This window comes from Euprymna scolopes, chromosome 46 (genome assembly GCF_053919585.1).
Source record: "Euprymna scolopes isolate OS-2025 chromosome 46, ASM5391958v1, whole genome shotgun sequence".
In the NCBI taxonomy this organism is placed as follows: domain Eukaryota; kingdom Metazoa; phylum Mollusca; class Cephalopoda; order Sepiida; family Sepiolidae; genus Euprymna; species Euprymna scolopes.
This window is the reverse complement of record NC_136527.1, coordinates 108,853,399-108,877,366: the sequence shown is the minus strand read 5'-3', so window position 1 is coordinate 108,877,366 and position 23,968 is coordinate 108,853,399.

Genomic DNA, 23,968 nt, shown 5'->3' with positions numbered 1-23,968 from the left:
ACACACACACACACACACATACACCTACACCCACATACACACACACACGCCTCTAAGATGTACGTTCTGACATGTAAATGCCTTGACACGCGTTTACTAACCTAGGAAGAAGGGGCGAAAGTATACGGATATATAGTGAAAGAAATAGAACAGCGCGTAATGGAAAAAAGAAGAAAAAAAGAGGAAGAAAAGAAGAGGATACAGTGATCTAATGTTAACTGTCATATTAGTCTAGAAACTCTGAGAAAAGTAAGGGAAATAAATTGGATGTTTGTACACGCGTCCTATAGTTAATTGAGTCATGGAAAGTAGGTCTATTAAAAGATAAATAAATCAATAAAAAAATAAATAAAAAAATAAATAAATAAAAATAAGAAAATAAAAATAAAAAGAATATTATATATAAAGTTTTAAAACTATCTGTATGTTATTATGTAAAAATTAGTTAGAAATAAATATTATCTTATAATTCATTTAAATATTGTATTTGTAATATAATACTATGAATTTAAAAATTGAGTCTTATGTATTTAATATTTTATATATTTTCATGTAAATAATTTTATTGGTGATTATAGCGGTCGTTGTAATTAATATTTCAATTCTTAATTGATTAAGAAGTGGGAAATTGTAATATTGATCGCCCCCAATTCGATATGACGTATCTAGTTTCGGTTAATATATACTTTTATTCACTCCGTACAACAAAATTATTCTCATGCACGCATAAAGAAATAAGTAAAATAATTATATTTTTGTGTTGATTTGTATCAAATCTAATAATATCTAGTTTTAGTATTTGGTCTTTTTGACTTAACTCAGTTTAATAACTAATGTATTATCTGCAGAGAAAAATTATTATCTTAAGGCTATCTCATTTATTTATAAGTAATTTGGATAAACCAGGTACTTCGGGAAATATATATATATATATATATATATATATATATATATATATATATATATATATATATATATGCCTAGCTTAGATTTCGGACAACAAATCGTAAAGTAGTTATTATCGAGTATATACCGGACAACACTATAATTGCCAGTGGGGTGGGGTAGGATGGTTTATCGTAATTAATCTAGTGGTGTTAGATTCGGTGTCTTTACCATTATAGAATTCTCTGTTCGTCGGATCTAGAGTTATTGGTTATTTTAAATTTACATTTATGTCTACATCTGGCCATCAGTTAATCTCGTTTGTTTAGGAGATTACTGTGTTGGTACTTCAGGATTCTTATTTTTTCCTCGAGGCATAAACTGCATCTCTGACTAAAGCCGTTTGGAACGTCCGAATGACATAGGATTGACCATGAAATCACTGGGGATCGATTCTCATTTTTTAATAACCACCATTGTTTAGCTAACTCGGTTTTATTCTTAAGTTCTGGGTTATTGAAAGAATGTTTGTGGTCATAAAAACGTTGTTTCCAGCTTCCGGCGGAGATACCGAAGTAAACTTTTTTGTCCCTGTTATTATCTTCTGGGTGGATCGTGGCCTTATAAACCACGCACTCAACTTTACAATTACCGTCCAGTGGGCAGTTATTTTTCACTTGGCAGTTACATTTGTCTACTGTTGCCTTATTTCTATTAGAGTTGTTTAATATTTTATTATTATGAGTGCTAATTATTCTGTCCATGTTTTTAGTGCACGAGTAACTTATTTTAATTGTTTTTCTATTAAATATCTTCCTAAGTGGATTATTTATGGTAAAATGTTTATCTATTAGGTTCAAAAATACTTTCCCTATGTTTATGTTGGATAGTTGACAGTAAGGGGGATTAAACCATATTATTTTCCGGCCTCTGTTCTTAGATTTATTTTTGTTTTTATTTTCCTTCTTAATATATGTGAGTTTTTCACTGTATCCGCTTATCTCTAGTGCTCTATTGTATAATTTTTTATTTGCTTCAAAAATTTCTTTGTTAGCCGAAAATTTATTAATCCTAGTGTTAATCGTTTTAGGTATTTGTTTAATTATGCAACTTGGATGGTTAGATCTAGTATTAATATAAGAAGGTGTGTTATTATCTTTATTGAACGGCTTGTATATCCCCTTTCTTAAGTCTAGAGTTATGTCTAGATAATTAACTTCTTTACAATTTGGGGTAATATCTATTTTAAATCCTAGGTATTTGAAGGCTCTTACTAATTTTTTATGTATTTTCGATACCATGGGGCCGTCAATATTAGGGATAACAATTAGTCCATCATCCCTGTATAATCCCACTAAGTTAGGCTCTATAATTCTGCTAATAGTGTACATTATAAATATGCCCACTAGGTCGGCAATCTGGGCTGAGTCAAAAGCCCCCATCGGGACGTCAAACTCGTTGTTATTCGATTTGATCCATGTTTCCTGATTGTTTAAAAGGATGGATCTGCGACAAGCCATAATCAGTTTTACCTGATCATCGGATACATCCACGAAATTCCTAGCATAATTAATGCTGTTCATGAGTAATTCCTTGGAAATTGAGGGATAGAAATCCATGATATCGAATTGGATGAAACAAGCATTTCTCTTATTTTCAATCGATTTAAACCATTCGATAGTATCCGAAGAATCCTTCCACAGATTGAATTTAGTGGTCTCCAGGGTTACCTTAATAATGTTCCTGATAATCTCCCTAGATACATGACCGAGTTCCGATTTAGTGGAGTTGATCAGTCTAGACTGCTTCTTGATGTGGAAATTTTTCTTGTGGTCCTTGATGAGTATGTATGCGTTTCTCTTATCTATTTTTCCCACTCTATCTTCTATACCCAGTTTGGATGCAAATACTTTGGTTTCTTCATTGATTGTATTTTCAGTGTCGAGGGTATCCTTTTTATAACTATTACAGATATTCTCCAGAATAGTTTTCCTGTATTCAGATGGGCACATCTTGTAAATATTCGTTGATTTATCAGCCTTCACCCACACTTTGTTAGACTTTTTAATCTCTGCGATGTCATTTTTCAGGATTGACTGGAATTTGTTTGAATGCCTCCGGAACTTAATTCTTTTAACTAAGTCAAATAGATCAGTCTCGAATGGCTTTAAAGCCTCGATGGGTTTACATGTATTCTGAGATCTGAAATTATAGGTTTCCTTGGAGTTATAATCTTCATTTCTTAAATAGAAATACGCTTTCCATCTCATTCTATTGGTAAAATCCGTTATTCTGTCCATCAGAGAGAAAGTGAAGCTGTGTAAGCTGGGAAAAGGTATATTTTTCAGCGAATACGATGGTGTGAATTTTTCCATCTTCAGTTCAAAATTGAGGTAATTTCGATACTAGAATTCATGGGAGAGCTCAACACGGTGTGGAGCCAATTATAGTGTTATAATGGAATAAATCCAGAGGAAATCCGGGTATGAGAGCTCAATGTGGTAAACAGAGCAATAAGATAAAAATATAACACGGAAATTACATAATTGTCGATGCAATAATTTATTTCAACCTTATGGTATTTTCAAGCATCTAAATCAGACAATTACATTTTTGATACTGAAAAAGAAAAGAAAAGATCGGGCTTCGACCCTCAAAAAACCAAAGGTGGTGGTAGTAGCAATCCACTTAATACATTTATAGAGAGGGTGGTAGGGATTTAAAAAATAAAAATTAAAATTAAAAATTAAAAATAACAAATAAAAATATTAGATTAGACACTTATAAGCGGCAGCTCGATGTAACCATAGATACACACACACACACATACACTCACACACTCACACACACACACACGCAACACATACACATACACCTACACCCACATACACACACACACGCCTCTAAGATGTACGTTCTGACATGTAAATGCCTTGACACGCGTTTACTAACCTAGGAAGAAGGGGCGAAAGTATACGGATATATAGTGAAAGAAATAGAACAGCGCGTAATGGAAAAATTTTTTTCTTCTTTTTTCCATTACGCGCTGTTCTATTTCTTTCACTATATATCCGTATACTTTCGCCCCTTCTTCCTAGGTTAGTAAACGCGTGTCAAGGCATTTACATGTCAGAACGTACATCTTAGAGGCGTGTGTGTGTGTATGTGGGTGTAGGTGTATGTGTATGTGTTGCGTGTGTGTGTGAGTGTGTGTGTGTGTGTGTGTGTGTGTATCTATGGTTACATCGAGCTGCCGCTTATAAGTGTCTAATCTAATATTTTTATTTGTTATTTTTAATTTTTAATTTTAATTTTTATTTTTTAAATCCCTACCACCCTCTCTATAAATGTATTAAGTGGATTGCTACTACCACCACCTTTGGTTTTTTGAGGGTCGAAGCCCGATCTTTTCTTTTCTTTTTCAGTATCAAAAATGTAATTGTCTGATTTAGATGCTTGAAAATACCATAAGGTTGAAATAAATTATTGCATCGACGATTATGTAATTTCCGTGTTATAATTTTTATCTTATTGCTCTGTTTACCACATTGAGCTCTCATACCCGGATTTCCTCTGGATTTATTCCATTATAACACTATATGTATATATATATATATATATATATATATATATATATATATATATATATATATATAATATGGAAAAGAAAAGAAAAAAGATATAAATGGTTATTATAAAGAGAATAAGGACTAGAAGGGAAAGGAACGGAAAGGAAAGGAAAGAAGGATGAGATCTAGTTAAAGAGAGAAAGAGAGAAAGAGAGAAAGAGATAAAGTAAGAATTTGACAGTATATAGAAAAAGAAAAAGAAAAAGATCTGCGTGTCAACCAATTTATGAACAGTTATACAATTCAGTAATGAAACGTATCATTACAAATACAAACAGAAGATACAATCCAAGCGTCAGAAATGAACATGTCAAAAAAGACAGCGAATGTATCCAGCCAACATATTTATCAACTCACATACGTCCACTAGTAATATCAACGCAGTTCAAGCATACGTCTACAATTAATTAGGCCCTTTGTGCTAAATGATATAAGTTTAAAGTTTTCGCGTTTTTATTAGATAAATATATAAATAAAAGAAGAAAAAAATAATGATAAAACAATATTAAAATTATTATTAATAATAAAAATAATAATAATAATAATAATAATAATAATAATAATAATAATAATAATAATAAAAACAGAATAAAAATTAATATTTATTATCTTTTTAATATTACAAATTTAGCCATAAGAGGGGATTAAATAAATTAAATAGGGCCAATAATTATAAATAAAAATCTACTAATATTTATGTATATAAAAAGAATACAATACATATATGTATATATACACATACACACACACACACAAACACACATATATATATATATACACACACATTTTTTATGTGTGCGTATATATATGTGTGTGTGCGTTGTTGTATATTAGTATATAATTGTGTGCATATATTTGTGTATTTTTTGTATGTATGTGTATACATAAAATTATATATATATATATATATATATATATGCTTATTTGTATGTCTGTTGGTTCTCTGGGTATATACATATGTATTTTATTATTTTTAATTTGGGTACTATCTACCTGTGTGTCGCCACTTTTGAGTATTTCGTTGATTTAATTACTTCTTTTGCCTGAATATATTTATATATTTATAGGTAAGTGTACTTGTATATGTGTTATTAGTAATCTGGTCTTGAATGTATTAATTTGTGATTTAATATGACTTTATATTTATACTTAAATAGCTTAAACTTTCAACTTAATAGTATAGTTACACCTTTACTTATGTGCATGTATGTATATATATATATATGTGTATGTGTGTATATATATATATATATGTGTGTGTGTGCGTGTGTGTGTGTGTATGTGTATATATACATATATGTATTGTATTCTTTTTATATACATAAATATTAGTAGATTTTTATTTATAATTATTGGCCCTATTTAATTTATTTAATCCCCTCTTATGGCTAAATTTGTTATATTAAAAAGATAATAAATATTAATTTTTATTCTGTTTTTATTATTATTATTATTATTATTATTATTATTATTATTATTATTATTATTATTATTATTATTATTATTTTTATTATTAATAATAATTTTAATATTGTTTTATCATTATTTTTTTCTTCTTTTATTTATATATTTATCTAATAAAAACGCGAAAACTTTAAACTTATATCATTTAGCACAAAGGGCCTAATTAATTGTAGACGTATGTTTGAACTGCGTTGATATTACTAGTGGACGTATGTGAGTTGATAAATATGGTTGCTGGATACATTCGCTGTCTTTTTTGACATGTTCATTTCTGACGCTTGGATTGTATCTTCTGTTTGTATTTGTAATGATACGTTTCATTACTGAATTGTATAACTGTTCATAAATTGGTTGACACGCAGATCTGTTTCTTTTTCTTTTTCTATATACTGTCAAATTCTTACTTTATCTCTTTCTCTCTTTCTCTCTTTAACTAGATCTCATCCTTCTTTCCTTTCCTTTCCTTTCCTTTCCCTTCTAGTCCTTATTCTCTTTATAATAACCATTTATATCTTTTTTCTTTTCTTCTCCATATTATATATATATATATATATATATATATATATATATATATATATATATATATATATATATATTTCTCTCTATTTTCTTTCTCTATTTATTTCTCTATTCCTTTTTTTTTCTCTTCTCAATCACTCTCTCTCCATTGTAATCTTTTAACTTTATTTAAATTGCCCCTCCCTCTTTACATTTTATAATTAAAGTTTTGTGTTTTAAGTTTTTTAACTCCAACTTTTAAAGAGTTCCTACCTAAAATAAAAATCCATTATTCATTGAACTTTTGAATAGTCAAGTCGCTGCCTGATGATATCTGTTGTTTGATTGAAACAAGTGGCTATTTGTAGCAGCGGGATGTGAGCATGTTTATATAACAATAAACAAGTATTATCAGCTCTTTTTATTGAGCACTATCTAACAACCTCGTTGAATTCATTAGTCCATTACTTTTGAATATAAAAAACCCGAGTATATATATATATATATATATATATATATATATATATATATATATATATATATATATATATATACACACTATACACACTAGCATTTCAGCCCGGCGTTGCCCGGGTGTTTGAAGGTGTATGCTGAGCAACAATAAACAAAAAAAAGGGTTAATTTTTAAACTATTATAACCCCTTAGAATTTATAGTTTTGGGCTCAAATCAAGTTATTAAGTTAGATCCATGTCCAAGTAACCTATATCTAAAATTTCAAGTGTTTAGAACCCAAAATTGTCCGAGGAGCTTGGTAGAGCTCTCAAAAGTTAAATCGTTGAACTTTGACACCTTAACAGCCAAATTTCTTGGCCGAAAACAAATCACATAGATTTTATCAAATTTCGAGTCTGTAGACTAAAACTTGACAGAGTTATTGCGTAGGGAAATGTACACAGACAAACACAGACACAGACACACACAGACACACACAGACATGTTCACTTTTATATTATATATATATATATATATATATATATATATATATATATATATATATATATATATATAATGTGTGTGTATGTATATGTGTATATGTGTGTATGTGTATTATATATGTATGTGTATATGTGTATGTGTATATATATATGTATGTACGTGTGGGCATATGTGTATATATATATGTATATATATGTATGTGTACGTATGTGTGCATGTATATATATATATATTTATGTATTTATTTGCTTCCCCACTGAGAAAATTTGGTACTAGTCCGTTTTTTAATGTGGAGAATGAAGGGAAAATGTAGACCAACTCTCCGGGGAGTAGGGGAGCTGGATAGTGACAATTGGTATGAAGGGTTTCACAGCTCACCAGTGCTGCTAGACAAGGTACTACCTCACGCCAGAATCGAAACCCGACCGCCCAAAACGACAGTCTAACCGTTGCGCTAGCTATTCGGCTGCTGCTATGCAGACCGTGAATTAACAATGTTTTGACATTGTCCAAATACCTAAGCTCAATTTGTTTACACAAAGAGTATCGCTTGCAAACACGGCAGTGTTTGATTATATGATAAAGTGGCAGAAACCACTATCAATAATTTTCCCTACTCTTTATCTCTGCCTTCTTTCTTAGAACTGCGCGCCTGTGAAACCTCCTCCGTTTGCCTGCTTTCCAGCTGGCCACAATTTAGTCGTCTTCAAGTCCAGCTTAAACAAGTTCATTTCATTATTCATTTATTATACCATATTTCTTCAAACTGAAACATAATTATCAAAGTATACTTACGCAGATAGATATGAAAAGTCTTTATTAAAGTTTGTGCCTATTTCCATTCTATGGAGGCCAGGCGCGAACGCAGACCCCACAATTTTATTATACCATCCCTATTTAAGTTAAACATACTTATGAAAGTATTATTATGTACATCTATATCAAAAACACTTGTTTCGTTTTTTTGTTAATTTGTAATTTTTTTATTTCCATACTTTGTGGACCAGATGCGTACGCAGACCCCACAATTTTTATGAACCACCGTTCTGCCAGATAAAACATACCCGTTTCTGTGTCTCGATACATCTTCTATCATTATATGTAATTAGTTTTTTAAAATAGTCACCCATATAGGAGCCTATTCGTGACCCCCCCCCCACACACGCAGACAGACAGACAGACATTCAGCTTTATATATATATATATATATATATATATATATATATATATATATATATATATATATATATATGGCATAATCACAACCTCTTTCCCACTGAAGAGACGTTGCAAGCCTTTCTCTACTTTATCTTTATTTTCATGGCAAGTGCTCGTCTGAGCTCCAATCTGTGGTCCCTTTGGCCTGACGTTCACAAAAAATACACGTCTAACTGAAACCACTATCAATAATTTTCCCTACTCTTTATCTGTGCCTTCTTTCTTAGAGCTGCGCACCTGTGAAACCCTCCTCCGTTTGCCTGCTTTCCAGCTGACCACAATTTAATCGTCTTCAAGTCCAATGTAAACAAGTTCTTGATGAGCCGTTCCCCTTAAGTAATCCAATTTACCAAATTTCCACTTCTAACGATTACTACGATATTGTCCCATTGACTACTGTACACGCTTTAATCCTTATCCTCGAGTGGCCTTTGGGCCTTGATAAGTGATGTAAAATAAAATATAGATACTAAAGCGCCGTAAAATTACAGGTTGTATAGCACCATAAAACAAGGTCCAATAAATAAAGAAAGAAAGCTCAATTTCGAGATAGAGCAATAGAAATGGATACTCCATGATTGAAAAAATTGAGATACAGCATTTCCTTCGATGAGTAGCAGTTTTACTCATTTAGAACTGCTTTAAAGCTTCACCGCTCACTCATTTTTTCTGACCAAAATTCAAACTGTTATTACAGTTTATAGATCACCTTCTCAGCTACATTGCAAACACATTTTTTTCAATTTTTGTTCAGTAAAACAAATGTTGAATGTAATGGTGTTCAAAATCGTAAAAATTCGTAAGGAGGCAAGCGACGGTTTTTATGACTGGTTTCCATAGCAACCACGTTGCGTCAGCGACTAGTGTTGCTACTAATTCACTGCTGTCGCTAAAAACCTATCTATGTATTTGTCTGTCTTCCTTTCTATCTGTCTTTCTATATATATCTATATCTATCTATCTATCTATCTATCTATCTATATATATATATATATATATATATATATATATATATATATATATATATAAGTAGATTGTAGTTTGCTTGAAGCATTGTTGAAGAAAATTATAAGGTAAAATTAAAAGCCAAGAACAATGCGAGATTTTTTTTTTATATATAGTAAAATTAAATGAAAACAAAAGAAATAAATTTCTTTTTTTTTTGTTGTTTGTTTTTTCTTTTTCACACAAATTTTAACTCTAAACAACAGTCATTTTTTTTTTCTGTTGTATTCAATGGTGTTATAAATCTCAATATATTTCAGACCTATTAGTCCTTTTTCAAGAGAAGACAGCGGAAGAGTGTTCAAAATTGGAAAAGCAGCCGCAGAGTTTGCCACGTGATACCGTGAAATATAGAACAAAAAATGACGTTAGGGGAACGTTAAAATAAATCAGTTGGTGTTTGAAATACTTGTTGCGTTTGTGAATCAAGGGAGATGACTATTCAAGCAAGGGTTTTTTTTTGTTTTTTTTATTATTATTTTAATTATTGTTTTTCTTATGTTTTAAACTTATATTATAAAAGCGGAGCTCAATTCCAGTCTATTGTTTAGTGTGGGAGTATTTTTTGAAATAATTAAAGATTCGAGGATACGAAGTTGACCTACGTTTCTTGAAGAAGCAAGAATGTTGATGTGAAAATCTGGTTCTGAATTAATGCAAGTGCGAATATGTTTATAGAACGACGAAGCAGTAGTGTTTAAGTGCTCTTTAATGCGGTGGTGAAGCAATCTGGTAGTGCTTCCGATGTAAGATGCACTGCATTTAGCGCATTGTAGGTCGTAAACAACGTGGTTCTTAAAGCATAAACCTGTGTGTGATATTGGGCAATTAGAGAGTGAACAAGGGGAAGGTGTATGCGATGGATGTTTTCGGTTGAGCTGTTGTCTTAAAGTAGATCCAGTGTGGATGAGTTGAATGTTGAGTCCCTCGCTGCGGATGGCTTTTCGGATTGAAGATGAGATTTTATCACTGAGGAAGGGTTAGGGTTAGAGTTAGGGTTAGGGTTAGAAAACAATTGTTAGAGAAGGGTATATATCGCCGGTAGTCGAATGGAAAATAATAAGACAAGCTACCACGTGTAGGCATTTAGACGACCCATGTAAATTATGCCTTCATGAAAAATTTACTATCCTGTACTTTAAAGAACCCCAAAATCTATTAAACTGTAGAAGAGAAATAGCAAATAACTGTGTTCACAAAATAAAATTTACTCTAGGATAGCGATACAAAATAGTTTTAAAACAAACAAAAACAATAGCAAATAAACAAATAAATAAATTAAATAAACATGAATATACAGAAACGATCACACATATATGTATGTATATATATATGTATATATATGTGCATATATGTATGTACACATATGTATATTTATATATAAACTAACAAAAAAAAGAAAATGTCTGCCTTATACCACTAACCTAGTTTTAAAACAGATCCTTTGTTCGATAAAATGCATGCCCATTGGCTGATAGGAAGGGGCGCGGTGGATACTAGAAAGTTGATTGGCTAACTAAATCCTCAATAGAAGAGGACCATATAAAAACGATAAACAACCACAGAATTCGCGCATAAGCTTGCGGAATCCTAGAGTGTATGAAACGCCGAATATTCAGTGTAGCTTAATCGCCATATATATTTTATAAATTACTATATATATATATATATATATATATATATATATATATATATATATATATATATATATACAGAATAATGAAATGCAACAAATCTACTGTCTATCTGTTTTTAAGCTTCACCGCTCACTCATTTTTTCGATCAAATTTCAAACAATTATTACAGTTTATAGATCACCTTCTCAGAGAAAATTTTTTTCGATTTTCGTTCAGTAAAACAAAAGTTATGATGAATTTACTGGTGTTCAAAATCGTAAATTTTTCCAGGCTTCCAGTAAATTCATTTGTTCTTTGTTTAATTTCAGTCTTATTTTTTTGCTCCCATAAACTGTAATAACAATGTACGGCACTCGTCTGCTTTCAATAAAATCCCCCCAATTATCTCCCTTTCATTCTTTCATTCTCTCTGTTTTACATGTTGCTTCTTCTTTTCCTCCCCCGGCAGCAGTAAATAAGTAGCAACACTAGTCGCTGAAGCGACGTGGTTGCTATGGAAACCAGTCATAAAAAGTGTCGCTCACCTCTTTAAGTTTAAAAAAAAATTTTTTTTAACAATTTTGAACACCAGTAAATTCATCATAACTTTTGTTTTACTGAAGGAAAATTGAAAAAAAAAAAAAACCCAAACAAACTATTTTTCACAATGTAGCTGAGAAGGTGATCTATAAACTGTAATAATTGTTTGAAATTTGATCGAAAAAAAATGAGTGAACGGTGAAGCTTTAAAGCAGTTCTAAACGACTAAAACTGCCACTGTGTTTGAATATGTGGCTAATCTCTAACTGTCCATCGAATGGATACCATAAGACTTGGTTTGCTGCACCTTATCATAAACGTCCATACATTTTTTTTGTATAATATATTTTATACATTACTTTTTAACTCACATATGTGCGACGTAAATGAATATATATACATATATTACATAGGCATCACCACTTATCAAGGCCCAGGTGCCACTCGAGGATAAGGGTTAAAGAATGTACAGTAGTCAATTGGACAATATAGTAATTGTTAGTAATGGAAAATCGGTATTTTATTTTATTTTATTTTATTACATTTTCACCCCAAACAAGTTTGGAGGTGTATACTGAGAAAAAAAATTAAAAAAAAAAAACTTTGACCCCTATTATGACCCCTTAAAATTTATTGTTTTGGGATCAAATAAAGTTATTAATTTAGATCCATGTCCAACGAACCTATATCTAAAATTTCAAGTGTTTAGACCAAAAATTGGCGGAGGAGTTTAGTAGAGTTCTCAAAGGACAAATCGTTGAACTTTGACACCTTAACAGCCAAATTTCTGGCCGAAAATCGATCACATCGATTTTCCCAAATCTCAGTACCCTGTATATCAAATTTCGAGTCTGTAGACTAAAAATTGACAGAGTTATTGCGTAGGGAAATGTACACACACAGACATACACACACAGACACGTTCACTTTTATATATATACTAGCATGGGTGCCCGGCGTTGCCCGGGTGTTTGGAGGTGTATGCTGAGCAAAGACAACAAAAAAAAACAAAGAAAGGGTTAATTTTTTCAACTTTGACCCCTATTATGACCCCTTAAAATTTATAGTTTTGGACTCAAATCAAATTATTAAGTTAGATCCATGTCCAAGGAAACTATATTTAAACTTTCATGTGTTAAGACCCAAAATCGTCGGAGGAGTTTGGTAGAGTTCTCAAAGGTCAAATCGTTGAACTTTAACCCCTTAACAGCCAAATCTCTGGCCGAAAACCTATCACATTGATTTTCCCAAATCTCAGTACCCTGTATATCAAATTTCGAGTCTGTAAACTAAAAATTGACAGAGTTATTGCGTAGGGAAATGTACACACACAGACACACAGATACACAGACAGACAGACGGACAGACACTTTCACTTTTATAGCTATACAAGAGATTTGGTGAGTAATTTCGTAGAGACCGCAGAGATAATCTTTTTAACTTTGACCCAATTTTGAACCCTTAACATTTAATATTTTGGTCCCACATCAAAATACAAAGTTTTACCCATATCTAAGTTACCTACATGCAAAATTTCCAGTATTTAAACCCAAAATTGGCGGAGGAATTTGGTAGAATCTGTAAAAGTCAACTCTTTCAACTTTGACCTTTTCGCAGCCAAATGCTCGCCCCAAAACTGATTAAAATGCTTGCAGCATGCCTGAATACTCGTTATGTACAAATTTCAAACGTTTAGACACCAAATTGGCCGAGTAATTTGCTAGACACGGCAAATATCAAATCTTTTGAACTTTGACCCCTTGACAACTCAAATTTTCGACTCAAACCGATTAAAAAGCTTGCCCTATCTCTAATACACTTTATGTAAAATTTCAAATGTTTAGACCAGAAATTGTCTGAGTAATTTGGTATAGACCGCAGACGTCAAGTTTTTTAAAAATTTGACCCCTATTATGACCCCTTAAAATTTATAGTTTCGGGCTCAAATCACTTTATTAAGTTAGATCCAGGTTCAAGGAACCTATATCTAAAATTTCAAGTGTCTAGACCCAAAATTGTCGGAGGAGTTTGGTAGAGTTCTTAAGGGTCAAATCGTTGAAATTTGACCCCTTAACAGCCAAATTTCTGGCTGACACCCGTCACATCGATTTTCCCAAATCTCAGTACCCGGTATTTCAAATTTCGAGTCTATAGACTAAAAATTGACAGAGTTATTGCGTAGGGAAATGTACACAGACAGACAGACACACAGACAGACAGACAGACAGACAGACAGACAGACACGTTCACTTTTATAGATATATAGACTAGCAGGGGTGCCCGGCGTTGCTCGGGTGTTTGGAGGTGTATGCTGTGCAAAAAAAACAAAAAACAAAAAAAAATGGTTAATTTTTTAAAACTTTGACCCCTATTATGACCCCTTAAAATTTATAGTTTTGGACTCAAATCAAATTATTAAGTTAGATCCAGGTTCAAGGAACCTAAATCTAAAATTTCAAGTGTCTAGACCCAAAATTGTCGGAGGAGTTTGGTAGAGTTCTTAAAGGTCAAATCGTTGAAATTTGACCCCTTAACAGCCAAATTTCTGGCTGACACCCGTCACATCGATTTTCCCAAATCTCAGTACCCGGCATTTTAAATTTCGAGTCTATAGACTAAAAATTGACAGAGTTATTGCGTAGGGAAATGTACACAGACAGACAGACACACAGACACACAGACAGACAGACAGAAAGACAGACACACAGACACGTTCACTTGTATAGATATATAGATAGATATGGTGGTTGTCCATCAGATCCGATGATGACATTTGTGTTCTGCATCTCATCTATGCACATGGAGGTGGCTCTGCAGCCCCAGTCTTGTGGCACATAGTCTAGAACATTGGGCGCACTAGAAGTTAGTTGTTGTGATCACCGCTGAAGTGAGTTTCTGGCTACGAGCTTCTTCAAAGTTGGCAACAGCCTTGTGAGTTTTGGTCTGTCCATAGCATGTCCCTCTAGGTCTCCCGGTTCGATATGACACCATTGCAGATTAGCTGTAACAGTGTCTTTATACCGCAGTTTTTGTCAATCTTGGTTTCTTTTGCCGGCCTGGAGCTCTCCGTACATCAGGCATTTAGGCGTTTATATATATATATATATATACTAGCAAAAGTACCTGTCGTTGACTGGGTTCAAAAACAGCCTACAGAAAATGGACTCTGATTTATGAAAGTATGATAGGTTATGAAAAGGAAGGGTTGTAAATTTGGGTTGAATTTCGGGGTATCAAAACCAAAGCAAAATATGATGAAAGTAAAAATAAAATAGATAAACCCCATAATTTATTATACCATAGCTGTTCGCACGGAAACACTTATCACAATATTCTGTGGATCTATATTAAAAAAAACTTGTTAAACTTTGTGACATATTTCCATTCTATGGAGGTCAGGCGCGAACGAACACACCATAATTTTATTATACCATATTTCTTCAAACTGAAACATAATTATCAAAGTATACTTACGCAGATAGATATAAAAAGTCTTTATTAAAGTTTGTACCTATTTCCATTCTATGGAGGCCAGGCGCGAACGCAAACCCCACAATTTTATTATACCATCCCTATTTAAGTTAAAACATACCTATCAAAGTATTCTTATGTACATCTATATCAAAAACACTTGTAAACGTTTTTTTCTAAATTTTTAAATTTTTTATTTTTATACTTTGTGGACCAAGCGCGAACGCGGACCCCACAATTTTAATGAACCACCGTTCTGCCCGATCAAACATACCCATTCCTGTGTCTGGATACATCTTCTATCATATGTAATCAGGTTTTTAAAATAGTCAACCATATAGGAGCCTATTCGTGACCACACACACACACACACACACACACACACACACACACACACACACACACACACACACACACACACACACACACGCACGCATGCACGCACGCACACACATATTCAGTTTTATATTATATATATATATATATATATATATATATATATATATATATTTGAATGTTATTAACCTATTTTTGTGATTGGACAGGTATTTATACGGTCACCTTAACTTTATTTTATTATCACACTGCTAATGTGATTTATAGACTTTAGTAGATTAATCGCGAAAATAATATAGGTATGGTAAAAAAAATGGCGCTAAAAATTGAAGGACATAGTTCTGAAAGCCGGTTTATCATAATTTTTTTTGGTTGTATTGGAAAGATTAAAGACTAAAGTTCATTTTCAAAAGGAAAAACTATTTGTAGACGTGAAAAAAAAGTTACGTTTCACGGAGACACGTCGAGCTAACAAATTCAGTTAAATTTTGAAGTTTAATAAATTATCGTAAATAACTTTTGAAAGATAAATATTATTTTTTTAGGTCTATTTAAAGATAACTAATTAAGTAAAGGCCCAAGATATTGAATTAATTTCCAGCTTAATTAGCACCCCCCCCCAGCAAGAGATTCTGCCATTCGCAGAATCATAACAAAACGGAAATTGTGCAAAGCCCACAATCTCAGAAAATGACGTCAGGTAGTTAAGCAGAGGTAGGGAGTGCTGTTTTTCTTTTTTTTACCCCAGCCGTGCATTCATACATTCCTATTGTGAGCGTTTTTATAATTTTCACCATATTTTAATTTAATTATTTTTCTATGTTCCTGCTTTTAAATTGAAAAATAAAGTTTAACTTTTCAAAAGTATATAAAAATTATGTCACGTCGAAAGTTTCATATTCATTCAAGCGAGAAATATTATAAGAATCTTCCATATAAAAGTTATGCGAAACTTGTAATAAAAAAATTAGAAACATAATTTTTTTGTGTAAAAATATTAAATAAACAATGCTTAATTCAATGATAATATCGGTAGTTTAAGAAATTAATTTTTCTTTGTGTTATATCAATTTCATTAATACGGCTTTTTTTTCATAATGTTCCTGTAAAAATTATTTTATTTTTTTAAATTGTTATAGTTTATAATGCATTATTTTTATAAAAAAACAAGGCCGATGGCCATTAGTCGCGTGCTCTTGTGTAATGAATGAATGCGTGAATGTAGGATTGACATGAAATTCTTAAAGATAAACTAAAATGACCGAAAAATGGGCTGAAATGACTTAAATAAATAAAAAGTAAATGACTTAGAATGACTTTAATGAACTTAAGGATGAATTGAATGACCTTAAGAATGACTTGAATGCTTAAAAATAACTGGAATCCTTCAAAAACAACTTGAATGATCTGGAGAATGACTTGAATGGCTTTGAGACTGACTGGTTGCAAAGTGGGTGATCATTTTACATTAAATTAATACAGAAAAGTGATCCCCCACTTTATATCACAAAGTTACAAACATAAGTACAGCATGTAGTAAGAACAGATACTACACTTTGATCTTAACCAAAATGCCAAGAAAAGGGTGTTTATTTGCCCCCCCCACCGAGCAAATTAGGCACAAGGCCGATTTTTAATGTGAGGAGCGAAGGGGAAAGGGGGATCATCTCCGCAGGGAGTAGGGGAGCTCGATAGTGACAATTGGTATGAAGGGTTGCCTCTACATTGACCAAGGTCTTATATGTGGGGTTGCCCCCCACATATGATCTTTGCTTTCAGCATCTGCCGGAACAGATACTACACTTTGATCTTGTTTATATATTTTATTTCGTGAAAATGAAAATATCAATCAAGATAATTCAATGTAAAATCAAAATAACTTAAAAGTAAAATTCCAATTTACAAAACAAATACTACACTTTGATCTTGACCAAAAGGCCAAGAAACATCTATTACCAACAGACCTTTAATCTTAACCAAAAAGGCCAAGCACAAAAGTGTTACGGACAGACTGACAGACCGACTGACCGACCAACGGATCACCGGAGTGACTTATAGAGTCGCTTGCACGCGACTAAAAAGCAAAATTAAATTCATGCATTTTATTTTTTACTACTGCAGTAAAAGTATTTTTTGTTTAAACAAAATAATACATTTTCACTAGGATTAAAATAAAAATAATTAGTTCATCATATTCCGCGATCATCATTTGATAAATACTGTAAATTTCATATAAATTGATTAATTTCCTGATTTTTGGTGATTTTTTTTTTAAGTAAAGGGAGAGGTCAAAATGTTTATACATTTTGAGCATCGGCATTCAGTTTGCACGTACCTATGAAAAACAACTGCACATATTTAACTACTGAACGTAGTAATTACAACTGATGATGGGATACGGAAAAGACAGAGAAAAGGAAAAGAGTTAAAAAGATTAGTGTACGTGTATGTTTGTGTGTGTGTGTGTGTGTATGTGTGTATGTGTGTGTGTATGTTTGTGTGTGTATGTGTGTGTATGTTTGTGCGTGTGTGTGTATGTTTGTGTGTGTGTATATGTGTGTATGTGTGTGTGTATGTTTGTGTGTGTGTGCGTTTATCGTTGTGTGTGTGTATGTGTGTGTATGTTTGTGTGTGTATGTTTGGGTGTGTGTGTGCGCGCGTGTATGTTTGGGTGTGGGTGTGCGCGCGCGCTCGTGTGTGCGCACGCGCGTATGTGTGTGTGTGCGTATGTGTGTATGAGTGTGTGTGCGCATGTGTGTATGAGTGTGTGTGCGCGCGTGTGTGTGTGCGTGCGCGTGTGTATGTTTGTGTGTATGTTTGTGTGTGCGTGCGCGTGTGTATGTGTGTGTGTGCGTATGTGTGTATGTGTGTGCGCGTGTGTGTGCTCGTGTGCGTGCCTGCGTATGTGTGTGTGCGCGCACGCGCGTGTGGGTACGCGCGTGTGTTCGCGTGTGTATGTGTATGTGTGCGTATGTGTGTATGTGTGTCTGTGCGTGCGCGTATGTTTGCGTGTGTGCGCGCGTGTGTATGTGTGTGCGTGTGTATGTGTGTGCGCGGGTGTGTGTATGCGTGTGTGTGTGTGTGTGTTTTGTGCGCGCTCGCGCGTGTGTATATGTGCGCGCGTGTGTATGTGTGTGTGTATGTGTATGTGTGTGTGCGTGTTTGAGAGAGTGATAGGTGGGAGAAAGAACACAAAAAATGACAGAGTGAGATACAGAGAGAGAGAGAGAGAGAGAGAGAGAGAGAGAGAGAGAGAGAGAGAGAGAGAGAGAGAGAGAGAGAACGATAGCGTTACGAAAAGACAGCGAGAAATAAAAGAGCGTCATATATATATATATATATATATATATATATATATATATATATATGTGTGTGTGTGTGTGTGTGTGTGTGTTTTAGCAGCAAGTCATTATTCAAGCACGTCTTAAATGATACACCAGACCAACCCGACAAGAACAAAAAGATGAAAAATATATCATGCTAAATTTAAAATCCCCAATTTGACAAACACTAACAATAACACTAACACCACATTAAACCAAACTAATGTAGTGTATGAATTTATTTACCTCTTCCAAGAATGTCTCCAAACCCACTCTAAAAACTCACACACCGCATACATAGGCCACACCACAACAACACTTTCCCGTCGATTAACCTATCATTTAGCTGACGATAGCGCCATAATACAACACCTAACATTCACTGATAAAAACCTAAAGTCGTCCGACATTAGAAATATCTTAACTAACAATACTAAAATTCGATACTTTAACAATTGCACCTGAAGACTAAATACACAGGCGCGCGCGCACGCACACACACACGCGCGCGCACACACACATGCACACACGCGCGCGCACACACACACACACACATACATACACACACACATGCGCACTCACATGAACTGTCATCTTAGCTTCAGCCTCTGTCCCATCGACGTAATGTAGCATCCCTCTGCCTGTTCTACAAGTATTTCAATGGTGAATGCTCTGACGAACTGCAACCACTTGTGCCCCCTCGACGTAAGTACCCCGGACAAACCCGACAAGCAGCAAAATCTCACCCCTTCACAGCTGAGATCCTTAGGTATAAGAGAGCCTTCTACTCCAGGAGTTTCTTCCCCAGAACCGCTGGACTTTGGAATTCCCTTCCGAGTTCCTGCTTCCCCAACTGTACTGACATGCAAAAGTTCAAGTGTTACGTGAACCGACTTGCTGCCTAACTCCCCACATAGTACCCCTCTAGCTTATGTCCCTGATAGTAGCAAAGTGGCAATGTGCCTTGTTTGGGGTGAAATTGCAATAAAAAATAATACTAGAAGCCATACTAATTAAAAAACTACAGCCCCTTATTAACCGGATCCATTTTATATCGGGACAAATATACTAACTGTATAAATAGAATATAAAATAAGAAAATCGAAATTAAAATTTAAAATAATTCGCCCCCTACTCAGCCTGAAAAAATTAATTAAAAAAAAAAAAACTATAAATACACCAAAACTCAAAGAAACGGAAAACAACAACAGCAACAATAACCGCTCCTAACGACGATCGGATGTACCGATGAAAAATAATTGCTGAACAACAACATGTGGGCGCCATAATATACAACATGCCAGCTGAAACGAAAACAACCGCTCGGCGAATTGAAAAGATATCCCCCAAAAAAGTCGGAAAAAAGAATAACTTTATCGTGTTTAATCAGACGTGGTTGAATAATGACTTGCTGTCAATATATATATATATATATATATATATATATATATATATATATATATATATATATATAGAGAGAGAGAGAGAGAGAGAGAGAGAAATAAATAAAAAGGAACAAACCGTATTATGTGTTCATCAACGTTTCGTCTTTATTTCGAGACTTTCTCTGGAAGGAATTCATCCAGAGGAAGTCTCGAAATAAAGACGAAACGTTGATGAACACATAATACGCTTTGTTCCTTTTTATTTCTCTGTTTTGTCGGAATACTCTTTTCATTATTTTCATCATCATCATCATATATATATATATATATATATATATATATATATATATATATATATATTTAGACAAATATTATTGAATAGCACGGAATTATTCTGTTTTACAATTTTCCTTTTTATCTTCTCCAATCTCCGAATAGTCCTTTTTGTGTTTTTCTCGAAATTGTATATGTTGGATCCATAATCGCGAGCGCTTTCGACAGAAGTACTTCTATCATCCTCAGGCATATTGTAGAAATAAATGTAGGGATTGTTTTTTAATTTACTTTTTTTTATATATATATATATATATATATATATATATATATATATATATATATATATATATATATATATATATATAAATCTGTTTAATATATGTAAAAAAAAAAAAAAAAAAAAAGTCCGCCCACCTAACTTGTAACAAATTACCACGTGACTAGGAATATATATATATATATATATATATATATATATATATATATATATATATATATATATATATATATATATATATATATATATATATATATATTCCTAGTCACGTGGTAATTTGTTACAAGTTAGGTGGGCGGACTTTTTTTTTTTTTTTTTTTTTTTACATATATTAAACAGATTTATATATACAAACACATATATACATTATTAAACATTTATCCCAAACATTTCAAGACGTTCCGGCTGCACCCATAATTAATATTATTTATTTGAGGCTTCTTTGTTTTAATGTACAATGCTTCGAGTATTCTTAGCCTATTTACATTTCTCTCACTCTGCAATACTCTTGTATTTTCTACCATAATTCTTCGAAATTCCGAATGTTGGCAGCCATGTCCCTTCAAATGTTGTGATATGGAGCTAGAGTCAGAGAGGTGGAGAGTCAATCTTCGCGACAATGTGTTAGTTGTTGAACCAACATAGCTACAATATTGGAGATACACTCTCCTATTTTTTTTTTTTTACACAGTGGTCACCACTTATCAAGGTCCGGAAGCCACTCAGGGATAAGGGTTATTGCAAGTACATTACGTTAGTGTGGAGATTTGATGAAATGTTTACTTAAGGGGGCGGTTTATTAGGAATTTGTTAACGTTGGACTTGAATACATCCAAGTTGTAGTCAGGTGGGAAGCAGGCAGACGGAACAGAGTTCCACAGGCGTGCAGTTCTAAGAAAGAAGCTTTGTTCATGAAATCCACGTTTTGATTTAGGCACAGATAAAGAGTGGGGGAAATTTTTCACAGTGGATTCGGCTAGACGGGTGTTTTTCGTGAAAGATTGGCGTGGGGGGACCAGAGATTGGAGTTCAGACGAGCACTTGCCATGGAAATAACGATAAAACAAGGATAGGCTCGCAACGTCTCTTCTGTGGGAGAGAGGTTGCAGGGTAGAGAAAAGGGCATCCCCCACTAAGCCACGAAGTCTATTTTGTACTCTTTCAAGGCAGGATAGGCTGTTTTTAGCAGCTCCTGCCCAGATATTGGGCAGCTAAATTTGTAAACTAGTTACAACTACCACTGTTCAAGATGTAACATACCTATTTTTGATTCTCGATACCTATTCTATCATTATATGTGGTCAGCTTTGTGTAATAGTCAAGCCGATTCGTTAGTGTTGGGACGATTAATCGGAATCGGGAATCGGAAAAATCGGAATATTTGAGGGTATCGGAATCGGAGAAGTTTGTACCAATTTTCCGATGCCAAAAACGATTTTTTCAGTTGTCTTTTTTCTTTGATTTGCTTTAAAGCTAAATCTCCCATTGCTGGCAATAATGATGAAATAATACATATTTATTGATTTTAAACGATCGGTGAAGCTAAAATCAATAGATTGTTCCTATCATGTATAGTTTTACGTTTACGAAAATATTTGCACATTTCGCGGGTGTGGTTTTACGCTAATCAGAGAGAAAAAAAAAATAGAACTACATAGTTAAATATTTAGATATTTATAAAGAATCGGAATCTGTAATTGTATCGGAATCGGGAAAAATATTGGAATCGTCCCATCACTACGTTTCATGCACACACACACATACACACACATACACACATTCAGCTTTATTATATAGATATACTGGCAGTTTAGCCTATGTTAATAACTTATATATATATTCATGTATATAAGGCTGTGGTACTGTCCACACTTTTGTATGCCTCGGAGACGTGGACCCCGTACCGAAAACAAATTTCGCAACTTGACGTCTTCCATAAGAGATGTCTACGTGCCATTTGCGGTTTTACTTTGAAAGACAAAATATCAAATGCGAAATTATTCACACTTTGTAAACTTTGTATTTCAGCAACATCGAAAGCTTCTTAATCCAGTCGCAGCTTCGATGGGCGGGTCATGTGATGCGGATGGATGATGATAGGATACCGAAGCAACTCCTGTATGGCCAATTAGACAGAGGCCGTCGAAACGTGGGACGATCATGGTTACGTTACAAAGACAAAATAAAGTTTAATTTGCAGGTTCTAAATATTGAATATAACAACATTGAGCTAACTGCAAAAGACGGAAGGAAGTAGATAGAAATGTGTGACAGAAAAATCAAGGAGTTCTCGGCGTTTTGAATCGAAAAACTAAAAGAAGCGAGAGTCAAGTCAAAAAATAATACTGAGCAATGTGGAGCTAAATTCTCGCATTTATATGTCTGTCACCACTGCGGTCGCCATTGCAAGTCTCTAGCAGGACTAAAGTGCCACATACGTCTAAGTGAATGTCGACACGCTGAGTTCTAGACTTTCAGGTCAATTGTCGGAGTCTCATACGTCGAAAATCGACGGAGAGTCCATCAACTTTATATATATATATATATATATATATATATATATATATATATATATATATATATTATGAGTTTATACTCATGTACAGGTAATCTACATTTAAAATTTCTAGTGTTTAGACCAAAAATTGACGGAGGAGTTTGGTAAAATTTTCAAAGCTCAAATCATTGAACTTTGATCCCTTGACAGCCAAATTTCTGGCCAAAAACCGGTTAAAATCTTTTCCTATATCTCAATAACCCTTTTGTCAAATTTCGAGTCTGTAGATAAAAATTGACAGAGTAGTTTGCTAGGGAAATGTGCACACACGACCAGGCAATATTACCATAATAGATATAATAGATTGATTAATTAACCATTAATCTCAACCCCAAAATTATTTGCCAGTAATTTACTATTATTCTTAAATCCAAACTTATTTACTATGAATTCACTAATAATCTCAACCCAAAATTATTTGCTATTAATTGACTAGTGCTCTCAAATCCTAACCTATTTACTATTAATTCACTATTAATCTCAAGCCCCAAAATTTGCTATTAATTTACTGTTGTTCTCCAAACTTATT